Genomic DNA, 11,443 nt, shown 5'->3' with positions numbered 1-11,443 from the left:
CTTGCATGTAATATATCTGTTTCATCTTGTTTTCTTATTGATACTTGTTATTAACTCTTTTGGACTGATTTATATGATTTCTGAGAGCCCAAGAGGCTGGAGAGGTTATTGACTCGGATAGGGCCTGAGTGGCGAGCTGTGAGCTATGTGCGTGTATATGGATCGGGTTGCACGCCGCAACAAGTCTTATGGCTATTTATGGAATGTGGATCGGGTTGCACGCCGGAACGAGCCTTATGGCTACTTATATGATTGGGTCGGGCTACATGCCGCATCGATATAACGTTTGGGCTGAAGGAGCCCCTCCGGAGTCTGCACACCCCTAGTGATCGCAGGTACCTATTGAGTGTGGGTACTGAGGGCTGAGAGTCGAGTGATTTAGCTGTTGTGATGAGTTGAGTGATTGTTTCCCTGAGACTATGTACTTGCTTTTCATTTGTTGTTGCACTTACTTGCTATGTGTCATTGTTGTGAAATTTCTGAAGGATTTTATATCCGGATTACCTGAACTTGAACTGTATAAAACTGATTTGAATTAAACTGTCGAATTTGAAAGCATGTCTATTCTTTGCTGGAATTATTGAAAATGAACTATAACTGTGTAGCTCGTCACTATATTTAGTTCCTTATTTATTATTGTTACTTACTGAGTTGGATGTACTCACGTTACTCCTTGCACCTCGTGTGCAGATTCAGGTGTTTCCAGACACGGTGGACGTTGATCTCGTGCATGGTTGAGTATCGGAGTCTTACGAGGTAGCTGCCGCTATTCGCAGTCCTTGTCCCTCCTTTCTTGTTATCTTTTCTTTCATGAATTGGAATTTTTGGCACAGACTGTTGTAGACTCTGTTTCTAGACTGGTGGATTAAATGCTCATGATTTAGTGACATCCCGATGTCGGGCTATTTTTACGCACTTATGCTTTGGGTTTTACCCCGTTATTATGAAAAACTCCGGTTATTTTAAATGTCTTAATTCATTTCTGTTAAATATTGAAAGTATTTTGGAAATGTCGGCTTGCCTAGTATCGCGATAGGTGCCATCACGACGGGTTAGGTTTTGGGTCGTGACAATATATATATATATATATATATATATATATATATATATATATATATATATATATATATATAGAGAGAGAGAGAGAGAGAGAGAGAGAGAGAGAGAGAGAGAGAGAGATGCGACATCGCCGAATTGTATCAGCTCTATGTGATAATCTAGTTTTTCGGCGATGTGTCATCCTTTATAGTTGACCAGTGGATCAATTGAGAACAATTAGATTATACAGTCGATTTTCTATGTGATAATCTAGTTATTCTCGATCACATGATTAATAATTTGCTTGGATACTTGACCAGTGGATTAATCAAAAATTTAATTATGTCCGATTAACCTAGGATATACTTTTTTATCAGTTTAGTTAACCTATAACATGCATAATTCATGATTTTAACTGACAAGATATTATTGAGTTTTAATGTGTGAGCGATCGAGTCTAAGTATCGACATCCAACACGCTAGAACACATTTCAAAGCAAAATGTATAGTGTTATAAGATGTAGTGCTATATTAAAACTTAAGTTGTAGCAACAACAACATATACTCGGTCAAATCCCACGATTTATTGATATATATATATATATATATATATATATATATATATATATATATATATATATATATATATATATATATATATATATATATATATATATAAATATATGTAGATTGTAGATAACAATAATCTATAAATGTTTGACCATTAATTCCGACCGATATCGGTTGGAAACTTTATCAAATCTTTTTAAAAAATTATATTAGTTATGAAAAAATAAAAGAGAACATAGGCGGGAAACAATTAATTCAATATTCCGACCGAAATCGGTCGAAAATGATGAGCATATTTTATTTTAATATTTTTAGTGCATAATAGCCATGTTTGACCACCTTTTGGTCAAATGTTGACCATATTCCGACCGATTGCGGTCGAAAATATGATTTGTGTCAGATGCTACAGTATTTCGATATTATGGGACCACATTTACCGACCGATGGTGGTCGGTATATTTAATTGCAATTGGTTCTTTGACTTTTACGACCAAATTACACTCTTTCCGACCTATTTCGGTTGATTCTCCTTTCCGATCAATTTCGGTTGGTATGATTTGGACGAATTTTGACAGTTTTCTAGTAGTGACCGAGCATAGACAATAGCATTTTATTTCTGATCGTCTAATTTGAGGTTGGCATGAGTAGCAAAGGCAATCTACATAATAATAATAATAATAATAATAATAATAATAATAATAATAATAGAGCTTGACAGCTAAAATGACACATATCCAGATGAAGTTCAGTAAATAAAGGTGAAATGTGATTGATAGGTAAGATGAATCCCGAAAATAAAAGAACATTATTCAGTACGATAGCATACCTCTGAAACTTCATCATGGGGACAGTGACCGGTAGGGCTAATCTCATAATATGGATCTTCAGGAAATTGCCGTTTCACCCCAATATTTTTATTATAACTGCTACAGTAAAAAGGAACTTCAACCTTCTCATTTCGAACACATCGATTAGCATCTAAAATATACCACTTGGATACAATTTGGATGCAAAGTTGTTGACGCATAAAACTTATATACAACTTGCATACAATTATATCATTTTATGACTTTTATATATTGTTTATATATGTTTTGTATGTCGAGTGTATATCAATTACAATGATACATTGAACATACAAATAACATACAATTTATCATTCATCCACCAAATATTTGCGACCACTAATCATCCCCATGGTAAACACTATTAGTCTATTACAAGATCCTTGAGGCAACCTAAAAGAAGAACGGGGAGGCCGGCTGAAGAAAGTAATATTTATGTTAAGGGAAAGGAAACTACTTATACACCTAATTTTTTTATATTAAAATTAACATCAAAACTGTTAATCCTTTGCATAAGGTCACTCATGATATTAGGATTAGCATGAGGTCATTTTATGATTCTGACTTGCTTCAAATTTCTATAAGAATATTACTCCAATTCCCGCTTATGCAAATCATAGTTTCTAGAATTCCATCATTGAAAGTTGATTGAGCTGATGTTGCATGAGTCCGTAGTTGATCCTCTATGTTTTTGCAAAAATGGTCTTGTTGTTTCCTTATAGTTTGAATACGGTCAAAACCAAGTTTTGCCCTTTGTGTGACTAATCGAGTTTGGGACATGATGGGACCGAGGTTCGTCATTGTAATATTGAGCTATGATGTAAAGTCGGGCTGCTGAGGTCGAGCCCTTGAAACCGACCAAGGACGGGATCAACTAAAATCGATACTGAGCCCAAATAGATATCGAGCAAATAGAGATCAATCGAGACCGAAATCAGCCGAGACCAAGAATGAGCACAGATAGAGTTCGAGCGAATAAAGGTCGATCACGATCGAGAGCGGCCGAGTTCGGGCTCGAGCCAAGGGACAAAAGAGCCGTTATGGACGCATTTGGGGAGAGAATCTCGACGGAAATCAAGGAAAAAATAATTAATTAATCTATCATGGGATCCCCACTATGTATTTTTAATTATATCCAAAGTAGGATTCCTCTACTATATTAAGAATGGGTTATCATTGATTAAGGGGATTCATTTTCATTTTTTACAGACTCATTCATACATTCATTATCACATTCAGATATTATTGAGATTTATGTAACATATAGCATATATTGTCCTTTTTGGGCTTTTGGTATTGATTCATCTTGCTCGCTTAGAAGTCATTTTCTACTCAATTTGGATTTGTACTCATTCCTTTTTATAGTCAATATTCGATATATTTCCACTTATTTCCCCGATTTGTACTGATATATACCACATATCCTTAGAGCTGCGTACAAATTCAGCTCTATCCGTTTTTTTGAGTAAATTGTTTGGCGCCCACCGTGGGACTAAGGATAACAGTGGCTATTTGGTACGAATCTCTGCAAAATACACCATTTTACACTTTCTCTTGGAAATGTCTTTGATTTCAGGTTAAAAACGATGAACTTTTAATTAATGGCCTTACCAATCGATAATAAAGCTGGCCTTCAAGATGAGAACAACAACCTGACGACCGGGGATGAAAGGCCACTTGTCGATCACGTTGGAACTTAGACCGCAGATCCAATTGATATTAATTCACATGTGGCCATTGAGGCAAACCAACGTTCTGACCCTGAAAACAACATTCATGGTGGAACTCGATCTGTAGTTCGGAATACCCAAAATGTTGGAGAAGACAGGATCAACCTGCGTATGATTTTCGAAATGTTGCAAGCTCAACAAGTAGCAATAGCTCAGTTGCAGAGCCAAACCCAGGAACCAAGCAGGGCCGAGCCCGATACACCCCGAGAAGTCACCCATAAAACGGGGCCAGCTATAGTAAGATCAAATGAACAAGAATCAACGACTAACCCTAAAATTATTAAGATGCTCGAGGAACTGACAAAAAGAATTGAGTCAGGAGAAAAGAGGATTGAAGAAAATGACAAAAAAGTAGAAACATATAACTCCAGGATTGATCAGATCCCGGGGGCACCACCGGTATTGAAGGGCTTGGATTCCAAAAAAATTGTACAAAAGCCTTTCCTCCCAAGCGCGGCTCCCAAACCGATCCCCAAGAAATTCCGCATGCCCAAAATTCCTAAATATAATGGAACGACCGACCCCAACGAACATGTCACCTCTTACACATGTGCCATTAAAGGGAACGGCCTAGAAGATGACGAGATCGAATCTGTATTACTAAAGAAGTTCGGTGAAACCCTATCAAATGGCGCAATGGTATGGTATCATAATTTACCACATAACTCTATCGATTCTTTTACTATACTTGCAGATTCTTTTTTAAAAGCACATGTCGGAGCCATAAAGGTTGAGACCAGGAAGTCGGACCTTTTCAAGGTAAGGCAAAAAGATAACGAGATGCTAAGAGAGTTCGTATCTCGTTTCCAAATGGAACGAATGGATCTACCACCTGTCATGGACGATTGGGTTGTTCAAGATTACATTCAAGGACTGAACGAACGAAACTCGATGGCTTTACGGCAGTTGAAGCAGAACTTGATCGAGTATCCGGCTGTTACCTGGGTCGATGTACACAATCGATATCAATCAAAGATTAGAGTCGAAGACGACCAGTTAGGTTTTCGGTTCGTTATTAAAAGTGACATCGACCGAGAACCAAGGTCGAACAAACACCGATATCGACCGTATAACAGAGATTGTAGGGGTAGTGAACCTGCACATAACCTCGTATGAGGCGAAAGAAGAAGTGATCGAGGCCAGGGGTCTTGGGGGTTGATGAACAAGAATGGTTTCGACAGGCATACCTGACATAAAGAAGCACCACGGTTATCATAATATAACTTCAACATCGATGCGTCCGCCATCATGTCGGCTATCAGACGCATCAAAGATACTAAGTGGACTCGGTCTCTGCACCCCAATCCAGCCTAGAGAAATCCCAATCAAATGTTCAAGTATCATGGCACCCATGGCCACAGAACCGAACACTGCAGGCCGTTGAGAGAAGAGGTAGCCTGATTATTCAATGAAGGGCACCTTCGAGAATTTTTAAGCGACCGGGCCAAAAACCATTTCAAAAACAGAGATTTCAATAGGCAAAACGAACAAGAAGAGCCACAACACATCATCTGCATAATCATCGGAGGAATCGATGTCCCCCAGGGGTCGGTGCTTAAACGCACTAAGATGTCGATTGTAAGAGAGAAGCGGTCTCGGACTCAGGATTACACACCTAAAGGAACCTTATCCTTTAGGGATGAAGACGGGGAAGGAATCATGCAACCCCATAACGATGCAGTGGTAATATCTGTACTTATGAATAAAACTCAAGTTAAGCATGTGTTAATTGATCCAGGTAGTTCAGCCAACATCATTCGATCGAGGGTCGTAGAGAAACTCGGTATGCAGGACCAGGTCGTGCCCGCAACCTTGGTACTAAAAGGATTCAATATGGCGTGTGAAACTACTAAGGGCGCGATAATGTTTCTGGTAAATGTGGTTGGGACCATCCAAGAAACGAAGTTCCACGTGATCGAGGGCGATATGGGAGATAACGCCCCGTTCGGGAGGCCATGGATCCACAATATGAGAGCAGTCCCCTTAACCCTTCACCAAGTTCTAAAATTCCCAACACCAGAGGGAATCAAAATGGTCTATGGGGAGCAACCGACCGCAAAAACAAAATTTGTCGTCGATGAAGTGATTCCGATGTATCAACGACAAAGGGATCAAATTCGAAGGAGAAATGGGACACCAAATAGCAATTACAAACGTCAGCCTCGACCCAACAATAGAAATAGGAGACTGACGAAGATGATGATTATGGGATCCCTCGATCCTTCATAGTCCCCGATGATTCTGACGCTATCAAATCAATGGCCGAAGAACTAGAGCAAATCATGTTAATCAAACATCTGCCCAAGCAAAAGGTATACCTTGGCATGAGGTTAGATCTCGAGCTCAGGAAAAAGCTTATTCAATTTCTTATAGCTAACATGAACTGTTTCGCTTGGTCCCATCTTGACATGACAGGGATCCCACTAGAAATAATCACTCATACACTAAGCTTGGATTCGAAATTCCACCCGGTAAAGCAAAATAGAAGACCCCAGTCTGTGGTCAAACATACCTTCATCAAGCACGAGGTAACCAAACTTCTTAAAATAGGATCCATTCGAGAATTAAAATACCCCAAATGGCTAGCAAATGTGGTGGTAGTACCTAAGAAGGGAAACAAACTTAGAATGTGTATAGATTACAAAGACCTGAACAAAATATGCCCTAAGGATTCTTTTCCTTTGCCTAATATCGATCGTATGATCGATGCCACGGCCGACCACGAGACTCTCAATTTTCTCGATGCCTACTTCGGGTACAACCAGATACAGATGAACCCGAAGACTTCATTTATCACTAAGTATGGTACCTACTATTATAATGTAGTGCCATTCGGTCTAAAAAATGCTGGTGCAACTTATCAACGCCTAGTAAATCGAATGTTCGAAAATCAAATAGAAAAATCAATGGAAGTTTATATTGATGACATATTAGTTAAGTCCCTACGAGCAGAGGACCATTTAAAGCATGTGCAAGAAACTTTCGACATACTGAGGGAGTACAATATGAAGCTCAATCCCGAAAAATGTGCATTCGGGTTTGGATCAGTCAAGTTCCTTGGTTTCATGGTGTCTAATCGAGGAATTGAGATCAACCCCGATAAAATCAAAGCTATCGAGGACATCACAGTAGTAGATATAGTAAAGGTCGTGCAGAGGCTAACGGGACGGATAGCCGCCTTAGGATGATTCATTTCAAGATCCTCAGATAGGAGCCACCGATTTTTCTCACTGCTTAAGAAGAAAAGCAACTTTGGATGGACTCTGGAGTGTCAGCAGACTTTGGAAGAACTAAAGCGGTATTTATCGAGCCTACCGCTGCTTCATACCCCGAAAGTGGACAAACAAATTTTCCTATACTTAGTTGTCTCAGAGATAGCGGTAAGTGGAGTTCTAGTTTGTGAAGAACGAGGTTCGCAATTCCCTATTTATCATGTGAGTCAAACTTTAGGCGAGGCCGAAACTAGATATCCACACTTAGAAAAATTAGCGCTTGCTTTAATAAGCGCCTCTAGGAAACTAAAACCATATTTCCAGTGTCATCTGATATATGTTGTAACAACTTATCCTCTTCGAAATATTTTACACAAACCCGAGCTTTCAGGTCGATTGGCCAAATGGGCCATAGAAATCGGCTGGTACGATATTGAGTATCTTAGTGTACTTCATGGTTGACATTACGCCGGCCTTCGTACCCGAGATTAAAAAAGAACTATTGATAAAATCGGGTACCTCTTCAGGAGTCTGGACCCTCTTTACGGATAGTTCTTCGAACGCGAAGGGGTCCGGCCTGGGTATCGTACTAAAATCACCCACAAGTAATGTAGTTAGACAATCTATCAGAACTACAAAATTGTCTAACAATGAGGACGAGTATGAGGTCATGATTGCAGGTCTCGAACTAGATAGAAGCTTGGGAGCTGAGGTCGTAGAGGCTAAGTGTACCTCCCTCCTCGTGGTAAACCAAGTTAACGAGACTTTTGAAGTACAAGAAGATCGAATGCAGAGGTAGTTGGATAAATTATAGGTGACTCTACATCGATTTAAGGAATGAACATTGCAACATGTACCTCGAGAACAGAACAACGAGGTCGACGCTCTTGCAAACTTAGTTTCATCGGTCGAAGATGACGAATTCAACTCGGGGACTGTTGTACAACTCATAAGATCGGTGATCGAAGAAGGTCACGCTGAGATAAACTCCACAAGTCTAACCTGAGATTGGAGAAACAAATATATAGAGTACTTCAAGAAAGGGAGGCTTCCGTAAGATCCAAAGGAATTGAGAGCTCTGCACATAAAAGCAGCACGGTTCACCATGTTTGAAGACGAGACGCTGTTTAGAAGGACGTTCGTTGGACTATTGGCAATATGTTTAGGACCAGGTGATGCCGATTACATCCTACAGGAAATTCACGAGGGCACTTTTGGAAACTATTCCGGTGCCGATTCGCTGGTCCACAAAGTAATCAGAGCAGGGTATTATTGGACTGATATGGGCAAGGATGAGAGGGAGTTCGTTCAAAAATACGACAAATGCCAAAGACATGCGCCCATGATTCATCAACCCGGAGAGCTGCTCCACTCGATCCTATCTCCGTGGCCTTTCATGAAATGGGGAATGGACATCGTCGGCCCCCTCCCATCGGCCCCAGGTAAAGCTCAGTTCATTTTATTTATGACTGATTACTTCTCTAAATGGGTTGAAGCACAGGCTTTCGAGAAAGTCAGATAAAAAGAAGTGATAGATTTCATTTGGGACCGCATCATATGTCGATTCGGGATACCATCCGAGATTGTATGTGATAATGGAAAATAATTCATCGGCAGCAAAATAACTAAATTTCTCGAGGATCATAAGATCAAAACGATCCTATCAACACCTTATCATCTCAGCGTTAACGGACAAGCCGAATCGACCAACAAAACCATCATCCAAAAACGTAAGAAGAGATTAACTGAAGATAAAGGAAAATGGAGAGAAATATTACCCGTGGTCCTATGGGCATGCCGCACAACATCGAAATCCAGTACCGGAGCAACACCATTCTCGTTGGTTTATGGCGCCGAAGCCATTATCCCGGTTGTGGTCGGAGAACTATCATCAGGTTTCAATATGCAACAAATAAGTTGAGTAACGAGACCATGAATACGATCCTATAATTATTGGACGAAAGACGAGAAGCCGCTCTTGCCCTATTGGCCGCCCAAAAATAGCGAATCGAATAATCGAAGAACCAATCTTCGACATTTTAAAATCGGGGACTTGGTGCTAAGAAAAGTCGCCCTCAACACCCGAAATCCGAATGAAGGAAAACTGAGTCCGAACTGGTAAAGACCATATCAGGTTCTCAAAATCGTCGGAAAAGGATCCTACAAGATCGGTGTGATAAACAGCAAACAGCTACCGAGCAATCGGAACGTATCGCACCTAAAATGATACTACTACTAAGGTACGACCCTCCCATGTTCATTTGTATTTAAAAATTAACCCTCGCAGGTGTTCGACCAGAAACATGGATGGATTCTTCAACTCGAAGCCTTTAGGTCTGAAAGCACGCGTTGCACTCTTTTTCCGTTAGACCGGTTTTTTCCCATATGGGTTTTTCGGTGAGGTTTTTAATGAGGAAACCATTGATCGTGCTAACCTAGAGCAATTCAACAATATTCGAGGCCTCTTTACAATCAACCTCAAATTCTGGGGGGCATTACACTCGAATATATCAAGTTCGATGCAAGGAAATTACTTCATGGCAACAGGGTCTAAATAGGAAAAATTTGTAAGGGCCAAATGGTCAAACGAACCATGCCCGCGTAGTTTGCTCGAGCCCTGACACAAATCATGTACGCATGTATAATGACATATAAAGAGAAATTTCTTCTTTACCGACATCTCATATCTCAGAAAGATTCTTCTGCTTCATATTCTTGATCTATTATGCAAACAGGATTAATGGCCGACCATGATTGGAGTTCGAACCATAACCCCAGATCGGAACTACGAATAAAGCCTAAGGGCTACCTTAATTCGAGTTCTAGAAATCATTCTCACTCGACTGTAAAGCCTAAGGGCTACATTAGTTCGAGTTCGAGAAAATACTCACTCGACCATAAAGCCTAAGGGATACCTTAATTCGAGTTTGAGAAATCATACTCACTCGACTGTAGAGCCTAAGGGCTACATTAGTTCGAGTTTGATTGAACACTCACTCCACCATAAAGCCTAAGGTCTACCTTAATTCGAGAAATCATACTCACTCGACTGTAAAGCCTAAGGGCTACATTAATTCGAGTTTGAGCAAAGACTCACTCGACCATGAAGCCTAAGGGCTACCTTAATTTGAGTTCGAGAAATCATACTCACTCGACTGTAAAGCCTAAGGGCTACATTAATTCGAGTTCGAGCAAATACTAACTCGACCATAAAGCCTAAGGGCTACATTAATTCGAGTTCGAGAAATCATACTCACTCAACTGTAAAGCCTAAGGGCTACATTAATTCGAGTTCGAGCAAACACTCACTCGACCATAAATCTTAAGGGCCATATTTTACATCAAGTTTGAGGAAACACTCACTCGATCATAAAGCCTAAATGGATGTTTTTTACTTCGAGTTCGAGAAAACACTCACTCGACCATAAATCCTAAGGGCTATTTTTTACTTCGAGTTCGAGCAAACACTCACTCGACCATAAAGTCTAAGGGCTGTTTTTTATTTCGAGTTTGAGCAAACACTCACTCGATCAAAAGGTCTAAGGGTTACACTAGTTCCATTTTGATCAAATTATCTAAACCCCGGCGTTAGAAAATAACTTCACAATTTTATAAGGCAGAAAGGAAGAAAGTTTTTTATACATTTCTAAAATCATTTACAAGGGCAGCATAGCCCGATCAAATCTCTTTACAAAAGGCCAAAACGGTCTTATAAGAAATGAAAAAATACTAAAGGACTTAGTCCTCTCCGGGAGCAGCATCTTCGCCCTCGAGGTCCCCTTCGCTGTCAGATCCGCTCGTACTCCCGGTATCATCATCAGGAAAAGCCAACAATCTGGTTTCGGCTTCAAGCTCCTTAGCTTTCTCGATCTCAACTGTAAGATTGAAGCCACGAGCATGGATCTATTCAAGAGTCTCCCTTCGAGACTGGCATTTAGCATGCTCAGCAACCCAGTTTGCTCGATCCTGAGTAGCCTCAGTAACCTCCTTTGCTTGAACCTGAGCTGCTTCGGCATCAAATCGATAAATAGACACCATTGCATCAGCA

The sequence above is a fragment of the Nicotiana tomentosiformis genome, chromosome 8, assembly GCF_000390325.3.
Source record: "Nicotiana tomentosiformis chromosome 8, ASM39032v3, whole genome shotgun sequence".
NCBI lineage: Eukaryota > Viridiplantae > Streptophyta > Magnoliopsida > Solanales > Solanaceae > Nicotiana > Nicotiana tomentosiformis.
This window is presented reverse-complemented; position numbering follows the sequence as displayed.